The 18,973-nt window shown below is 39.9% G+C and overlaps 1 long non-coding RNA gene across 2 annotated transcripts; it reads right to left on the bottom strand.

Annotated features, from left to right (window-relative positions):
- Positions 1–5,006: 5,006 nt before the first annotated feature.
- On the bottom strand, positions 5,007–18,657 carry LOC137467308 (uncharacterized). 2 transcript variants are annotated; one of them, XR_010995484.1, is made up of 3 exons: positions 18,493–18,657; positions 13,594–13,728; positions 5,007–5,731 (listed from the first exon to the last, which is right to left on the bottom strand). It is a non-coding gene; the product is annotated as an uncharacterized lncRNA (long non-coding RNA). The 2 variants fall into 2 exon arrangements; XR_010995486.1 differs by having other exon boundaries at positions 13,664–13,728.
- Between the last annotated feature and the right edge of the window lie 316 nt (positions 18,658–18,973).

Raw genomic sequence — 18,973 nt, 5'->3', positions numbered from 1 at the left:
GGGCCCAGGTAGGGGATATCACTGAGGGACTTCCTGGGCCGATTCAGCCCTCTGATTATTACCCACTGCTGATACTTCAAGCTGGCAGTGACAAGATCGAAAAGAGGAGTGTTAAGGCAATAAAAAGGGACTTTAGGGCACTGGGTCAAGTAGTTGATAGGACAGGGGCACAGGTGGTGTTCTGCTCAGTCCCTTTAGTGGCAGAGAAAAATAATGGAAGAAATAGGAGAACTCACATCATTAACAAGTGGCTCAAGGGTTGGCGTCGTTGGCAAAATTTCAGATTCTTTGATCATGGGGCAACTTTTACGGCACCTGCCCTGCTGGAACCAAATGGGATACATCTCTCTGCTAGGGGCAGAAGGTTTTTAGCTCATGAACTCGCAGACCTCATTGACAGGGCTTTAAACTAGGTTTGAAGGGGGAAGGGAATGCAGCTGGGCAGTCTGGAAGCAGGCCCAAGGGCAGTAAGCCTGAGTTAGGGGTAAAATCAGTAGCCCAGCTGAGGTGCATGTATACCAATGCACACAGCTTGGGCAACAAACAAGAAGAGCTGGAGGTCATGGTGCAGCAGCGAAGCTATGATGTAGTTGCCATCACTGAAATGTGGTGGGATGACTCACATGGCTGGAGCGCTGCACTGGATGGCTACAAGCTCTTCAGGAGAGACAGGAAAGGGAAAAAAGAAGGAGGGCTGGCCCTTTATATTAGGGAGGCTTTTGACACCATAGGTATTGAAACTCATGAAGATGAAGTTGAATGCCTATGGGTAAGAATTAAGGGGAAGGCCAACAAGGATGAAATCCTGCTGGGAGTCTGTTACCGTCCACCCAACCAGGAAGAAGAGGTGGACAACTTATTTTATAAGCAACTAGATAATATTTCAGGATCATCAGCCCTTGTTCTTGTAGGTGACTTCAACCTACCAGACATCTGCTGGGAACTTAATACAGCAGATAAGAAGCAGTCCAGGAAATTTTTAGAATGTACAGACAACTTTTTGTTGCAACTGGTGGGTGACCCTACCAGGGGAGGGACTATGTTAGACTTGTTATTTGCTAATAAAGAAGGGCTGGTGGGAGATGTGGTGGTTGGAGGCCGCTTGGGGCAGAGTGATCATGAAATAATAGAGTTCTCAATAATTGGTGATATCAGCAGGAGCATTAATAAGACTCTTGCATTGGACTTCCAGAGGGCAGACTTTGGCCTGTTTAGGAGACTTATTCAGAGAGTCCCATGGGAAGCAGCCCTTAAAAACAAGGGCGTTCAGGAAGGGTGGGCATACTTCAAAACAGAGGGCACAGGAACAGACTATTCCTGTGTGCCGAAAGATGAGTCGACGAGGTAAACGTCCAGCCTGGATGGGCAAGGAGATATTGGAGGAACTTAGGAATAAAAAAAGGATGCATCATCTCTGGAAGGATGGTCAGGTTTCTTAGGAAGTATTTAAGAGAGCTGCTAAAGCATGTAGGAAAATAATTAGGGAGGCTAAAGCTCAGCTTGAATTTAAGATGGCAGCTTCCATAAAGGATAATAAAAAATGTTTTTACAAATACATAAATGGTAAAAGGAAGGGTAAGACCAACCTTTGTTCTTTATTGGATGAGGGAGGGAACTCAGTATCTGCAGATAAGGAGAAGGCAGAAGTACTTAACGCCTTCTTTGCCTCAGTCTTTAGTGGAAAGATAGCTTGTCCTCAGGACACCTGTCCTCTTGGGTTGGTTAATAGTGTCAGCGAACAGAATGGTCCCCCTGTTATCCAGGAGCAGGCGGTCAGAGATCTGCTGGGATGCTTGGATATTCATAAATCTATGGGACCAGATGGGATCCATCCCAGGGTGATGAGAGAGCTGGCAGATGAGGTTATGAAGCCACTCTCCATCATTTACCAACAGTCCTGGCTCACTGGTGAGATTCCAGATGACTGGAAGCTGGCCAGTGTGACGCCCATTTACAAAAAGGGTAGGAAGGAGGACCCTGGTAACTATAGGCCAGTTAGCCTGACCTCAGTACCTGGTAAGGTAATGGAACAGCTTGTACTGAGTGTCATCACACAGAATTTACAGGATGGCCAGGGTATCAGACCCAGCCAGCATGGGTTTAGGAGGGGTAGGTCATGTTTGACCTACCTGATCTCCTTTTATGACCAGGTAACCCACCTGGTGGATGCAGGAAGGGCTGTGGATGTTGTCTATTTGGACTTCAGCAAGGCCTTTGACACTGTCTCCCACAGCATACTCCTGGAAAAGCTGGCAGCACATGGCTTGGACAGGAGCACTCTCTGCTGAGTTAGGGACTGGCTGGATGGCCGGGCCCAGAGAGTGGTGGTGAACGGTGCTGCATCCAGCTGGCGGCCAGTCACCAGTGGTGTCCCTCAGGGGTCTGTGCTGGGACTAATTCTGTTCAATATTTTTATTGATGACATGGATGAGGGAATTGAGTCTTTCATTAGTAAATTTGCAGATGACTCTAAGCTGGGAGCTTGTGTCAATTTACCGGAAGGAAGAAGGGCTCTGCAGAGAGACCTGGATGGGTTGGATGGATGGACAGAGTCCAGTGGGATGAAGTTTAATAAGTCCAAGTGCCGGGTACTGCATTTTGGCCACAATAACCCCCTGCAACATTATAGGCTGGGGACGGTGTGGCTGGACAGTGCCCAGGCGGAAAGGAACCTGGGGGTACTGGTAGAGAGTCAGCTGAATGTGAGCCAGCAGTGTGCCCTGGTGGCCAAGAAGGCCAATGGCTCCTGGCCTGTATCAAGAATAGTGTGGCCAGCAGGAGCAGGGAGGTCATTCTTCCGCTGTACTCTGCGCTGGTGAGGACGCACCTTGAGTGCTGTGTCCAGTTCTGGGCCCCTCAGTTTAAGAAGGACGTTGAGGTGCTTGAGCGCGTTCAGAGGAGGGCAACGAGGCTGTTGAAGGGCTTGGAACACAAGCCCTATGAGGAACGACTGAGGGAGCTGGGGCTGTTTAGCCTGGAGAAAAGGAGACTCAGAGGTGATCTTATCGCTCTCTACAACTTCCTGAAGGGTAGTTGTAGTCAGGTGGGGTTGACCTCTTTCAGCAGGCAGCAGCTGACAGAACAATAGGACACAGTCTCAAGCTGCGTCAAGGGAAATATAGATTGGATATTAGGAAAAAGTTTTTTACAGAAAGGGTGATAAAGTACTGGAATGTACTGCCTGGGGAGGTGGTGGAATCACCGTCCCTGAATGTGTTTAAAAAAAGACTGGATATGGTACTCCATGCCATGATCTAGTTGAGGTGCCAGGGCATGGGTTGGACTCGATGATCTTGAAGGTCTCTTCCAACCCAGACATTCTGTGAATTCTGTGAATTCAGGACAAATGAATTCTACATACATTCAAGAGCAAGTTTAACAATAACAAGCATATTGAAGAAAAACAAATATCAGGGAACTCTGGCAGCAAGCCATGAGGGCGCTGAAAGTCAAATGGAAATGTACTTTACTTTTAAAATATAGGAAAACAATATTTAAATCTATAGTGACAAAAAGAACAAAAGTTTAGCTGAGTAGTCATAAGTAAAAACTTTAAACATGCAAGTACAACAGGAGAAGCCTTGTACATATGAGCAGATTTTGGACAAATTAAAATATTTTATAGGCATCTTCATCTCCAGTGAAATGCCATTGCTTTGGCTTGTTACCTGTTTATAGTACTGTATAAATCATTGGAGATTAAAATCAATAGAGGTACATAAATGAAGATGCACTAGCAATTAAGTGGATGGCTGAATAGGTCTGCCTGGGATGGAGTCCAAAACAGACTGCTTGGAGTTTTACTTTCCTCAGAAATTTAACTGATTCATTTGGGCAGCTAAGCAAAAGTTACCCAAAATCAAAACTAAACCCATACTTATTAATTTCCCAAGTATATGCTTCCTCAGAACCCCTCCCCTGTGTTAGCTGGAAGGAATCCTGAAAGCCTCTGTGCTATTGAACTGAATGAGAGCAGAAAGACAAGTAGAGACTGGCAGGTGAAAGTGTTTCTCAATCCTATCTCACCCCTCCACAGAGAGAGGGTTTTAAAAATTTTATCAGCATACAGTGATAACACAAAATTCCTGACAGGATACCTGGAAAGAAGAGCGTTAATTTGGGGCATTTCTAAATTACAACGAATAACAACAATAATAAGGACTGCTCAGCATAAAAACTTATTTTTAAAAAGCCGAAACAAAACAAAAACAACCCAGAAAGCTGTGGGAAAAAAAAAATTCAGAGATTTAGGATCTTTCTGTGCCAAACTTAAACAGTCTTTAGCAAACCCTTCTCAAGAATGTAGCTCCAATGGTAATTCTGAAATAATGCCAGATACACCTCATGGCTGATGAGAAGTAAAATTACTAACTATTTCAATATAGGCATTGCAATGTCACAGGCATTAAACAACTATCTAGGCTGAAATATATGTATTTTAACTCATATCAAAAACTGTTGAAGCAAACAATATCCACACACTTTTGAAGAAAAGGAAAATTTAAAGGTCAGTTTCTTGCATCAGTGTTAGGAAAATGTAGAGACTTAAGCTGTATCATCTAGTATTTTTCACTGTTTCAAGTTTTTGCAAGAAATTTCTGTGCTGATTAGTAAATAAAAGCCGAATCTTTCCAGGAACGTGGTAACCACTGGCCTGTAACAATACTACATAACTTGTACAAAACAACATGCATCCAGTTCACTGTACACATTTGTGTTATAAAGCAATTTTCACCAAATAAGTACTTTTAAGAAGGGGCATAAACCAGCATGTCTTTAAGTGTAGTAACTGAACAGAGCTGCAGCAAAATCCAGTTCTCTCCTTTGTCAAATTTAACAATAGAAGGAACATCCATTTATTTCTTCTCAACAAGCAGGTCTTAAAAACTGATCATGTTGCCAAGGATTTTATGTGATGGGATGTCACAAATGATTTTCACATGGAAATCAGACAGCCTAATTCAAAGGCACCACAAAAGAAATCTATAAGGAAGTGGAACAAAAATAAAAGTAACCAAATAATTCCATGACCAAGACAAATTCAAAAACAAAGAAGAAAGTTTTGCATTCCAGTCTTCTAATTTGTAACACAACACAGAGAAATTACAGTAGCACTCCTGCATCCAGCAAATGAGAAATGTCAAAAACAGGAAGGCACTAAATCCATATAGGAGCATGACAAATTGATTTTGAAATCATGTTTTCTGCAATCAGATGCTGTTTCTGTGATTGATTGTTTTAAAATTTTATACACATGCAGGGTCTTAGGCTTATGTTTTTGAGAAGGACAAAGCAATTCAGCAATTCAGGAGAGCATTTGACATAAACTTGCATTAGTTTTTCTTTTTGTCATCATTACCAAGATTATGATACTTCATGGAGCCAGACAGAATTGTTAATAGACCTAAATTGTTATTTGCCAGGTTGCTTTATGCTTTTGATTTCTCTTGCAAATAAATGGATTTTTTTTCCGACTGGTTATCTACTCCATAATTGATACCTCTGAGAGCAATATTGCTTTCTTTATTTGTTATGACTGGCAGCTGTTTGACAGTCTTTTAACATATTGTTGGATAATAGAGTAGAAACCAAAAAAGTAAAACTTCTACCTTCCATAAAACTAAGTTGCCTTTCATGTGTCCTTCAGCTCTTAAATTCAGTCATGTTATATAAGGAGAGCAGTCAAGTGTAAATGTGTAGAACTATGAGGTTAATTCTTCAGTAATGAGAACTACAAGAACAGAAAATATCAATGGAATATTTTTTACAGTTAGACATTTCTGATCTTTACAGAAGAAAAAATTATAAATCAGTTACATAATTCACACCATAACAAAAGTCAAGATGAAGTGTCCAGTCACTATGCCGATTTGGCCACAATCAAATATTCACAAAATTAGCATAATGTTGCAGAAATAATGGAGTTCAAAGATTGAAAACCAGATTGAATTATTTCCCTGAAACATTTTTCATAGCACTCGGAATCAAAATTATCGTATGCAGAAACTGATGCCAGAAATTAAATTGAAACACATTCTCCAGGAATCCCTCTTTCATCTCAGAGTCCATAGAATAAGCATGTTTCTCTAACACTTTAAATTTCACCAGGATCCAAGACAAAGGGACAGAACTGTAGAGAGCAGTAATATAGTGTGGGAAAATGTCAGAAGATAGTGATATTTTGTATTTGTATTCAAGACAGTATTACAGTTTTATCTCCATAACAAAATGTTGATTTTGTATTAGAAGTGACACAAAAAAAAAAAAAAAACAAATAGCTTCTGCAAAGCTGTATAGCACAGGTGATGAGAGGGTTCTTGTTTGTGCCCTTGGGAGGTGTCACTTCCATGCTGAACACCTTGGAGGAGTGTGGAGGTGGAGTACTGGGATAAGAAGTTCCAAAAGGTCAGTATCCCTAATTTTCCAGAAAACCATTTTTTCTCACAAGAAAAAGGGTTTAGGTTTTTTAACAACCAAAAGACATGATCAGTTAAATTCACTTTTACTCATTTCTTCATTTCCTGAGCTAAAATTTTGAGACAATGATTTAGAAGTCTCTGGTGAACAGGCAGACTCTTCCTGCTGTACCAGATGGGAAGGGAAAGTGTCTAGGCTAGAAGCTAGACAGAAAACAGCACTCCACACAGTTTAAAAATAACTTTTAGGTGCTTAGAACTAACTGGCTGTTAGGTTCATAAATAACATCAATGGGACAAAAGTAATAAAAAATAAAAAGAACAAACACCCACTTGGACAGACCACAAAAACCAAGAGCTACTAGCTTATCTGTGTCAGTATACAAGATGCAACAAAATAGCCTCCAGATAAGATCTCCTTAGTCTCCTTCTCCTCCTCCACCACTCAGTGACACCAGTCACACAATGCCTTCACACTGCCTCTGGTGACCACATTATCCAAGATGAAAAAAACCCCAGCCAAGCTTCCTGTTATGTTTTCTATTTCTACAAATTCCATTTCCTTGTAAAGTAGTTATCTTGAACTAATCAGTTTCCTGATCATCATCCACAGTTGCAAAAATGTGGATTTGTGATTCTCTCAGGAGGTAAAGTGCTTTGAGACATAGACGACTTTGCTATAGAGCAGTGGTTTCAATCTGCCATTGGGTCTGTGAACTGCTCTGGAGATTGAAAGAAGCTACTTTGAACAAGATAAACTACTAGATAATGTTGCCATTACCTTTTTATGACAAGTGTAAAAGGAGGCTGCTAAAGTGTTTATCTTTTTCAGCCTAAGCATTTGCTTAGGATGTCTTACTTCCTACGGTTGACAACTTTCGAAATTTTATCACAAGACCAGTTGGCTGCTTTTGGTGTCACACGTCTCTTACCACAAGATATGAATGTGATATATTCAAGTGGTCCAGACCTCCAGCCTAGTTATCCCAGTCACAGAAAATGCACAACCACTGTGTGGATTTAACAAAATATTATTGAACCTGCCATTAAAGACTGCAACTTAATCTGCAAGTAATACTTATGGACGTTTGGCCAACACATCTTACCAACAGACTCGATGTTGGTAAACTAAAACCTGGAATTTCTACATGTTAGAAATGTTCATCGGGATACATATAGAGTCCCACGGTCTAAGCCTCCTGGGGCAGTCAGAAGGCCTTGGGATTGAACAGTGTCTCTTTCACTGTGTTGCTTGATCACTGTGTTTCCATTTCTTGCTGTCCAGTATTGCTCAATGTGAAAACTAAATGTCAAACTATTTCTTGTAATCAGCTGCACCTTTAGGTTTGATGGGCTGTTGCAGACGTCATGGTGCTTAATTCAAACATCATTTAGTCAGGACATTTGTGTCACTTACAGTGATTACAGGGGCCAATAATAATAAATATATATTAGAAAGCTAAATAAGTGATCTTGCCCTGCCCTAGAAGAATTAAGTACTGTATTGCCAAGTTTCAAAATAGGTAATGGATAATTACCTATGGGAATGCTGTTTACTTACCCTTACCTACAATTTAGGAGATTGAGTCTCCTAAGGTTAACTGTGCCAATATCTTAACAAATGCTTTTTATTTTCTTCCCCTAGTTTGTGAATATTTCCACTCTCTGTATAAGTTCCTTTTGTCTAAGTAGTTTCCCACACAGGTAAAGGCTGAGCACACCCGTGGTTCGAGCTGAACAGGGTAGCAGATCATTAGCATCTCTCCTCAGTTATTGCCCTTCCATACGCTCCATGTAACTTTCTGAGGAATTTAATGTCCATTTCTTTAATTTCTTGTAAGCTAATCAGGCTAGGTTGAAGGCACAAGGCCATCACAGTTCTGAAAGTTTAGCAGCAATTTGGAAAAATTAACAGAGCTGCAAGTCTGAACTTTGTAAAAAGATCTAGTGTTACTGCAGAAATCAGAAAAACAAAGAGGCTTCAAGGGTCTGAGTAAAACATGAGCATGCACTAAGCATCAGAAGGTATGGATAATGACAAGCTAATAGGGAGCTTTTCAGTATACTCCATTCTTTAACCTGAGGTAAAAATTACTCTCCCTGGAGACATATTCCTGAATAATGACAGCATGGATAGACATACCGATTTAAGTTGAACTGCTGAAGAATCAATGAATGTGGTATGAACTGGCTGCTCATACTAAAGTGCCTGCGCTGGAAAATGAAGTCTCAAGCCAGAAGAAATAGCTAACTGAATCAGATTATTTTATTTTAAATTTTTTTGCTGTTACTTGTGTAGGGCAAAAAGTACTTAGAAAAGGAAATCCTGGGCATTATCAATTTATTTATCTTGCTTACTCTTTATGCTCTTCTTCAAGCCTAAAAAGGAAAGCTTCCACATCTCTTGAGAAAACCCTTCTATAATTACCTTCTCCTGGTCAGTTCAACTTCACCAACATTTTCACTGGTAACCCCTCAGCTCCAGCAGGATCTTACCCACTGTGCTTACAGCACATTGTTGCCAGTACCAGAGATACCCCTCCCATGCAAAAAGAGTAAATAAAAAATTCAAAAAAAATTTGTAAAGGACAAGAAAGCTTACCAGGTTTCTCATTAAACTGACAAAACCCAAGGGTTAAACTGTCCTCCTTATGTAGTTTGCAGTAATGAACTGAAAAGCCTGTAGCGGAGACCAGCCAGCCTCCAGCTCAGAGAGCTGCCTGGCCAGCAAGCAGTTAAATATGTGTGGAGCTGCAGTTAATCAGGGAGGGTCTCATTTCTGGGAGCCAGAAAGGGGAAACTTCTTATTCAGATGTGAAGTAATTCCTTCCTATCTTGCCCCCAGTCTCTTCACTGTGCAAAAATATCCCAGGTCAGAGACAACCGGGAACTTCAGAGGGAAAAAGGGCTCAGGGGATGAGGCATTAATCATTGTCTGTGTGTCTTTGTCACTATTGTCCCACCAAGGGCAATCACAGAGGGCAACAGTAGGACCATTGGATTCCTGGAAAGTTCTGCCTATCAAACATCTCAGTGAGCCCCATTTGCTCAGGTGTGTTCAGTGCTGATAACACAAGTGCAAGCAGCTCTGAAAAGAAAAGAAGACCTTCAGACTACTCATTCACTCTGTCACAGAATCAGGAGACAATTAATATTGTATAAGAACTGCTGATGACATGCTGGATGTGAAGAAAGGAGGCTTCCTTACGAAAGAGTATTTTATCTTTCAATTAAATAAATATTCTTCAATTTCCACATAATGCTGTTGCTAGCAAGTCTCTTATTTGGCATGCCATGGTCTCTGTCATACCCAGGCTTAACTGAACATAGGTGCTCTCATTCAGACAGAAACATTTTGTCCCTGAAGCATGTATAAACATTATCTACCTCTTACTTCAGAGACTGCTTTTAAAAGATTTCTTTCTAGAAATCTATAAAACTAATGAGAATTATTTTTCATTCTTGCTAGTGATCAAAGGAGGAGTTAGATCCCAAAGATAAAGCAAGTTAAAGAGATAAAGGTCTATCTCCCTCACATGCTCAGCATATATAAAATCTCAAGGTCAATGTGTAGCTAACAAATAACACACGCAGAAACTCAGCCAAAGAAAGCTTTGAGCTGTGAGATTTGTGAATTACTTTAGTGAGCTCATTATTGTCTTGGTCAGAGCACAGTCTGGTCCCCCGTCATCACTGCAGAATGGACTTCCCTCAGAAAGCATCACCCATGCCTGGCCTTGTACCTCTGTCCCTACAGAGGGACCAGGGCAAGACATCTCCTCCAGGAAACACACACGTTAGATGCATAAAGTGGCCATCTGACAGAGGCTTTCCTCCACATAAAAGCTACAGAAATAGCAGTGTTCTCAAGAGAGGAAAAATAAAAGGCATTGGTTCAGATGCTGGTACTAAACCTGAAGTTTTCCTTTTTTTTTCCCTCACTATATTCTTGAGTGACCTAAAAAATTTAGACTTTTTGCTTTCATTTACTGTAGAGGATTTTTTTCCTATTTAAAAAAATATGTACTTCTGAGAAATATTTTATAATGTAAATGGACTCCAGCAGGCTGCGTGCTTAAATTGGACTTGCTTTTCTATTTCATCTTGTCCACTAATGGTATTACTAAGTCTCCAAGGATCTACTTTGTACTCTTAAGTCCTCTTTTTTTTCAATATTTGGATTTCTACTTCAAGATACCTCCAGGTCACATCGGTCAAAAACAGGAAAAAAAAAACTGCGGGAAAGCTGAACCCACACATTTAAAGATGCAGATGAAAACTTTTGCAGATGAAAACTACCATAACTTTGTTATTTGATATAAAGTACATGAACTACTTTAAAAGAAGGTTAATAAATTTTTTAAATTTTAATACATTGGTATGGTGCGGTCCCATTTTTTTGTAATGAGTCCCACTCATCAATTTTATATTCCCGCCTGTTGCAAAAGCCACATCTACATTAGTATTTTGTGCCCATGCACTCTTGTTTAAAACTCATTTGAAAGGTTTTCAGAGATAACACTGTGAACAGATAACTGGGTTTTGTCACCAACTTATTGATTTCATTGAAGTCCCAACTTGATGTCTTTTTCCATGCATGAGAATTCTAATTCTCATTTTAATGGCATTTCCAAACCTCAAAAATGAGAGTTCAAAACCACTAAAGCAGAGTCTAAGTGTCCAGGCATTGGAATGCAAGGAGAATAAGTTCCTCCAGTTAATACCTGGACCTTTTAAAAGCATCTTTTCAAGCTGGAACTTCAAAGGTGTTTCAAACATTTTGAACTGGGATAGTATGTATGTAAATAATACTGAAATATCTACTGAAGATCTTGATGAACAAAAATCTAATACTGCCTAAACTTATTTCAGCAGCAGAAAAGAAAAATAATTGCTTAAGTACGTAGTCATTTACTGAAGGAGGCTAGGAAAGTTTTTAGAGGAGTCACTTCATTTACATGAAAATTCTCAGAAAGCACAGGTGCTCTCACCAGAAATGCCAAATTACCTCCACACCTATATTTAATAATTGTTCTTGTTGTATATACTTAGTGGTTTATATGTGTTTATTTTTACATATTCATATATAAATAACTTGTCTTGTAAGGATGAAATCAATACACCTTTTTGATGCATTATGTTCCAAATAGGAGACATTCAGCTGTGTCTGAAATGAAAGCAACCAGATGCAGATTATATTTTCATGGAAATAATTCCAGAACAGAACTGATGGAAGTAATTCTGACCAGAATTTTCAGAGCAGATATATGCACTAGCAAGCTTCAAGAAGAGCTGCGGGTCCTGTACTAACAGGTTGCTGCTTCAGGAGCCTGATGCCAGGTGAGATCCTCAGGCTTTCTCTGAGCTGTCACTTACGCCTGACTGTGCCCCAGCTCCTGACATTACCAACAGGCAGAAAGCACAGCCAAGGTGCAGGAGCATGCAGAAAGTGTGTCTGGCATCTCTGCTTTTATTTCTTTCACCCACTGGTTAAAAAACTGATGTGAGCTGAAGGGGTAGCAGATTTAAAATTGCTGTTTCTGCCCAGAGGGACCCGAGCATGCATCAACCAGGTCCCAGGCAAATCATCTGCAAAATTCTCTGAGCACAGCCAGCAGGCTGCTCCAGGCCATCACTCCCTCAGCCAGTCCACAGAAAAAAATGTGACATAATCAAGTATTGACCAGGATAGAGAGAGGTCATGAGCAAACAATGTTCAGGGAAAAAGGAACCTGGGCTCCAGATCCTCTTCTAGTTCTTGTATTTCAGGAGGCAGTGCAAAGGGGAGTGGGTGCTGGTCACAGATCTATCCCCTGGCATTTTTGACCAATTGCTGTGCACAACTCCCACCCTGCTGCATTGCTTTTGTGAGAGCACCCATTTTAAAGGCTGTTGCATGAGGATACCAAGTATCTAAGACTGGATTTTCCTAGATCCCAAAGGCCACAGGTTCAGTGATGTCAACCATAAGTTGTTAACTCAGAGGGCTCACTGAAAACCCAAAATCTTACTCCGGTTCTATTAAATAATGAAACTTCAGTACTGCCATCTATTCTATTTGTATAGCTCCAAGCATCAGTTAAGAATTATACTCTCATTTACACAAGCCCATGGCACAGATGCACTTGGTTTTCTTAGAGGTCTTTTCCAAACTTAACTCTTCTGTGAGCAATTCTATGACACAGACACTCACACAGAGGCTTTATCTGTCCAATCATCCTCAGCACTACAATATACCAGAACCAGGGCACTTTCATCCTCAGTACTTTCAACTCCTACAACCAGAGAGCCATCTGTATGGATTTTCAAAACTGTGTCACTAAAGTTTCTGCTATGCAGGCAGGTGGCCCAAATTTCCCAAGTCCTAAGAACCCAGGAGCTCCCAGATAAAGTTGCACCTATACAGCACTATTGAATGCTTTATCATCATGTTTCATCTTATACATATCAAGTTAAATCTCAAATAACTCTAAAATGGTGTGTCCTGGTGATAAAAGGTATCCTGAAATTAAATAGCCAAACAACATGTTGAAATTGGTCTTATCAAAGCCAAAAATTTAAGTCCTAGAAACCTTATGCAGTCCCAACAGGTATTGCTCACTCTAAAAAAGATGGATGTCCTAAGCAAATTAAAATTCTGTTGAGAAGATGGACATGCACATAACATTTCTTCCCTGAGAAGAGGACAATAGTTTTAGACTGGCTTTTCAGAACTAGTGTCTCAAAGTATATAATTTATACATGCAAAGGCTATTCTTTTGCATTTTTATTTTTCTTCATTTCTGAAGTGCCTATAGTGCTGGCATTTTTCCATATGTCGAAGGAAGATGAGAAATGTTACCAAAAAAAGAAAAAAAACACAGAAGTGGTGGGAAGCAGTACTCACGATGGCTCTGCACAGCATCTAGCAGAAGTTAAACTTGTCTTAAACAAGTTAAACAAGTCTTAAACTTGTAACCGCTGCCATTATCCGATTCCCCTCCCCCTTACCTCACCACACCTCAACGTATGCAATCAGAAAGCTTTAGAGTCAGCATTAGTTAAATCTTGCTGGCTTTTACTTCAGGTGGACCCCAGACAGCTTAAATAAAGATATTATTCTTTTATATTAAAGAGAAAATTGTATTCCTACATGACTCAAAACTTTCTGTGAATCTGCAGAATGTGAAAATAGTACCTTGTCATTAGGGTGCCAAAGAAAGAGATGGTTTATAGGGGTCCCAGCTCAGACCTCTGAAGGTGCTCACCTGAAGACAGTCTGAGACCAGCAGCTCCCAGTATGGTCTGTGGAAGTTCTTAGTTCAAATCTCTGCTGTAAGTAAGAAAAAGAGATGCTAAGGAACTGCCTGTGTCATGTGCACAGAGATCAGCCCAGTTTTGAGAAGGGGGCCTACCTAACCTTGTCACTTAATGAATCTGTTTGTGTTCATTAAGAAAGCCTGAACTCAAAGCAAAACAGCTGTTAAATAATGGGGAGAAAAAGGGTGAAACAAAGAAACAAAACCAAAAACAAAATTTAAAAATCTAAACCAAAACCCTAAAAATAGCAGTATCACACAACTTTACTTTTGCATTTTCTCCCTTTACATCTTTTTCTCATTCCCAGAAGTGCTGGTCAGTGTTTATCTGAAGTAATTCCAGCCGCTTGACTTTCTGTTCTTTCTCAGATTTCTAGGCAAACTAAAAGCAGGAACTCAGTAACACTTCTTCTCCACAAATTCTTTGGTTTGTGTTCATTAAAGGATGTGCTCTATAAAACCTAGCCCTCAACATTCCCAGTGTGGCTGTCTGATTCAGAGCTGTTCACATGAACCTTAACTTAAGCAGAGAACATCAGGAACATCAGGCACAATTCATCTTCTTCAGCACAGCTATCCAGGCTGGGACTCAGCTGTTTAAATGTAGGTATCTAATTATATTTGTAATGCCCCTAGGATATCCCCTCCAGCCATGTCCCTGCAGGAAATATAACTCCCTCAGCCCACAGCCCACAGCCAGCCCAGTGCAGATGACATGGATAACCTAAGGCTGCATCCCCTTTGTAGTTTTGGGCTGGAGCACTAGAGCAATGTTGAAATAAATCCCCAAACTGTTCCCCTTTACTATGTGCCAATTTGTTTAGCAGAGAGCTTTTGGGGTGTGCTAACTGGTTTTGTTTAGTGGTTTATAACTGAGCCAAAAGTCCACTGCACATTTGCAGATGTGATCCACTACCAGGGATGGGTTCATACCCATGACTGATCTTTCAGACCATTTCAAAGTACACATGTTAGGCACACCTAAATGAGGGAAGACTAAACCATGCTGAAGTAACATACCCAGATTGCATGCAGGGAAATTTTCAAGTCCCCAGCACCAAATGCTTTAATCTACTGATCTGCTCCTGTCATGCTTTATTTCTTGATAAGCCATGTCCCATCCACTAGCAGGTGAATTAATTCATGAGCATCGTTCACTTATTATCAATTGTATTCTACTGTAATTGTCTGCTTTCTCTGCTCTACCTTTATCTCTCAAAACAACAGAGAGAACCATTAGAGGAATTTATAATTACCATTTCAGTCAAAGAAAAAATATCAAATTTATCAATCATCTAAATAAAAATTTTAAAAGGTGCAGCCAGGTTCCAGAGTTGGACAATGGTGGGAAAGGCCATCGGGACTGCAAGCAAAACACTGCTTTCGTACTACTTGTCAGGACTTAAATGTCATAAACCAACACAAAAACAAAGAAGAAACAGTATAAGTGGTTTCCCCTTTTGATGAAAATTAAGATACCCAATTTTGGTTCCAAGAAAATAAAATTCCTATAATAATTTTATTTTTCTTTAACCTTGTAGAATTAAAATCAATCAGACCTTTGATCTAGAATTTATACATCTATTTTTTTTTTTTGGCCACTTATCCCAATTAAGCCTCACTACTAATTAAAATTACAACTTTCAAAGGACAGGTACTGAAATATTTCTGTCATATGTTAGCCCTCAAAGACCAAAGGCAGTCCTTGGTGAGGAACATGAAAACATGCTTTTATTAATGGATTCCAATCTAATAGAATAATTTAAAAACCTACACTTTTATACCTGGTAGCATGACTCATTTCTTTGATTTGTTATGAAATTATCTAACTTTCAGCTTTTTTAATGAATGTCAGAAGTCACTCCTACAGTTTGGCAGTCAAAAGGCTACCTTATGCTTTGGCAGAATGTTGCTGTTTGTGTCACAGCAGACAGGCCTTGCTGAACATGTGAAATGCAGATTTCCTCTCATACATCTATAAGAAAAGAGCAAAGCCTAGGGGCTTTGCATTATCTTCCATGCATTTGTGTAATAATTATGCACTTTTGTTATGTTCTGCTAAAACTCTCACATTTGGCTACTTAAGATGGATACACTAAAACATGATTTGGATTGGGAAGTCTGAATTGTGTCAGAAAATGCAAAATCACTATAGATTTCTCCTTGCACAAAAATTAGAGTTCTGACAAATTGTATGAGAACCCAATTCCTCCAGCCAGTCACTTAATCTGTGCAGGAACCCAGCCATGATTGTAAGGCGCATCTCTCAGAATCAGTCGACCAGCCAGTTTGCTTGCCTGTAATTGAAGTATGTAACACATCAGGCTTTTTTTTCCCCCCAGCTGAGCTCAATACCTGTGTCCCCAATGTTTCTTTTGAAACTCAGCTCAAGAGTAACAGGCAGAGTGTAGATGTCTGCACCAGTCCATGAAATGTAAAAACGTAAATGTAAAGATTCTGTAAGTAAGCTTTGTAGAAGACTTTGATAGGAAGCTATCCCAACCTAGATGTATTTTAATGTCATCACTTTCTCTCCTGCTATTGCATGGAGATTTTCTTTTCTTAATGCCTGCTATAAGCTTCCAGTGTGGTAAACATTTAACAAATGAAAATAATCTTCCACCTATAGCTGGAACTATATGCTAAAGTTTAAAGTTACAAACAAGGTCAGCAATACTAGGTACAGCTGCTATCACTCTTTTAAAGATGGTGGTTGTCCTGGTTTAGGGCAAATTTGGGAGAAATAACATATATTAAATAGATAGATAGATAGATAGATAGATAGATAGATAGATATAGATATAAAATATATATGTATAATATCCAGCATAAACAGAACAGATGACTGGGGATACAAGCATCATAAAGTCACCCTAGGACAGTAGTGAAAAGCAGGTAATTCAGGTAATTGACTTTAGGTAATCAATTATCTGAAAAAAAAGATTCATCTAACCAAGACATAAATATACTAAGAAGCATCTCAGAGTCTGAATTAAGCAGACAGGGAAGATTCATAAGTCTCATTAAGAGAAACATCACAGGAATAAGCACCAGACAGCCATAAAAGACAAACAGTTAAATAGCCTCTCCCATTGCAGGATTCTGCATGCACTTAATGCTATTGTTGTTTTATAACTGCCTGAGTTAATGGATAAATCAATTACCTAATTGTCAGCACAGGAACAGATCCTTACAAGTTCTACCTACCTAGATTTGTTTGCTGAAGTGACACTAACTCACTTGAATAAGCTGGTAGCCTTATCACAGCAAAAATTCAAGACACATCACAGTATTGCTGTTTGTGATGTTAATATACATTTAGTTTGGTATTTCTCTATTTGAGTATTGATTTTTCTCATTTTTGATGTATGCTGACAGTGTCAAGAATCAGTCTGGGTATGTTAATCATCACCAAAATGCCACCAGGTTCACTGCACTGCTCCTTCCTTCTGTGAATGTCAATGGCAAATGCCTAAAATCACCCTGACTAGCACATGCAACATGTACAGGCAAAAGATGCCAGCTAGGTTCACAGAGCAGTACATAGTCCATCTTACCAGTTAAGCACCACAACTTGAGTGGAAAATAGGCAGTGAGACAGAAGGCATACAGCTAAGTATCTCTGAAAACCATCTCTGAATTGCTGCTTTCCTTGAGGATGTCTCCCGCTAGCCTGCATTTAATCCATGCAAATGGATTAAATCCCAGAAGCACATTTTAAAAAGCAAAACAGACTTAGAGGAATGTTTGAAATTCAGCACTCCTGAGAGACCCACCTGCCTACTCAATAATACTGTACCTCCTGCAACATGCCAAGTTTTTAACTGTGCCTTTAAATATTTCAATGTCTTGGATAAGGTTTTAGTTTCCTAACACATGAGGAATTCTTGATACAGACATTCTCATCTGTGCTATATTGTGGCAATGTCAGCCTAATAATAAGTTGAATTCAGAAGGGGTCTCTTCTGTTTCCAGACAGCATTTTTGTGATCTAAGGTTTTATACAGCTAGCTGCTGAAATAATGACTCACAATCATCCCTTTTTAAATAGAGGGGAAAAAACAAAGGTGAAGCTAGCAGTTAAATACAGGTTAATTTTACACAACTTGCTACTCCACAAGGCCACACAGGTGAGTAGCTGATGTGCTGTTTGTCCTTAGCTAAGAACAAAACCTGAGCATGAAGGCCTCCCCCTATACACTGTTCCCAGAAATCAAACTCCAAAATGACAGCTGCACTGTCTAGTCCCTTAGCAGAGGCTGGAGACCCAAACCAGGGACATTTCATCTGTGCTGTCTCTGAGGGTGCAGCATCAAGCACCCCTGCAGTGCCCAGACAAAGGGTCGGATGGAGATGGAAGAGGTAAAAGCAAGACCCTGCATGAGGCTCTGTTGAGAAACAGCCACTCTAAGCCTCAGGTCCCCTCCCAGACTACTCTCTCTGGGTTTCCACAGCATACCAAATATTTACTGGACTAGGAAAGTTGCCCCCAACCCCAAGGTTTGCTGGAGATTTCAGGACACTTGTAAAAAAATTTTAGTTTCAACAGGAAGCAAGTTCAAGTGCAAATCAAGACTCTGATAGAGGTTTTATAGAAAATATTAATACAGCATTATTAATATGGCTTTAAAAACCTTACTAGCCCTTTAAAAGATTTGGATAGAAAAGTAAAATCTCCTAAAACATTCTGTTTGAAAGCAAGCATAAAAAGGAGAATAAGTTTTTCTGCCAAACTGAGACCTTGTGGCTTTCTCTTCCTTTCATCTGCTCCTTATTACCTTACTTGTTGTTCTATTAGACATATCCTAGTCACACAAATGTGGCACTAATCACAGGGTAGGAGTTGCCAGCTGCCTGGGAGATTAAAGCTACTCTGACATTATCCCATCAGGCACCCAACAGTGACTTAGGAGACACAGCCATTTAGCTGACCCCTTTGTAAGGAAACAGGTGCCATCTGAGCATGCTGGGAAATCCTTTCTAATGCAGTCAGCTCCCCCTTCACAATTCAAGGTTTAAAGTATAAAAAAAAGCAACTCCTATCATTCCTATAATTTCACACATTGATGTTAGGAACAAAAGTGCTGAGACTTCCAGTGAGAGTCTTGCTCGCTGAAGATAATTTTGGCTTAGCACGTTACCCTAATAAAAAATATTTCTGTGTTGAAAAATAAAGATTACTGGGGGCCATCAATTGCCCTTTACATGTCAGACTTGATTTTAGTCGAAGATCTACACTTGAAGATACTTCTGCCACAA

This window comes from Anomalospiza imberbis, chromosome 2 (genome assembly GCF_031753505.1).
Source record: "Anomalospiza imberbis isolate Cuckoo-Finch-1a 21T00152 chromosome 2, ASM3175350v1, whole genome shotgun sequence".
Classification (NCBI taxonomy): Eukaryota; Metazoa; Chordata; class Aves; order Passeriformes; family Viduidae; genus Anomalospiza; species Anomalospiza imberbis.
This window is presented reverse-complemented; position numbering and strand designations above follow the sequence as displayed.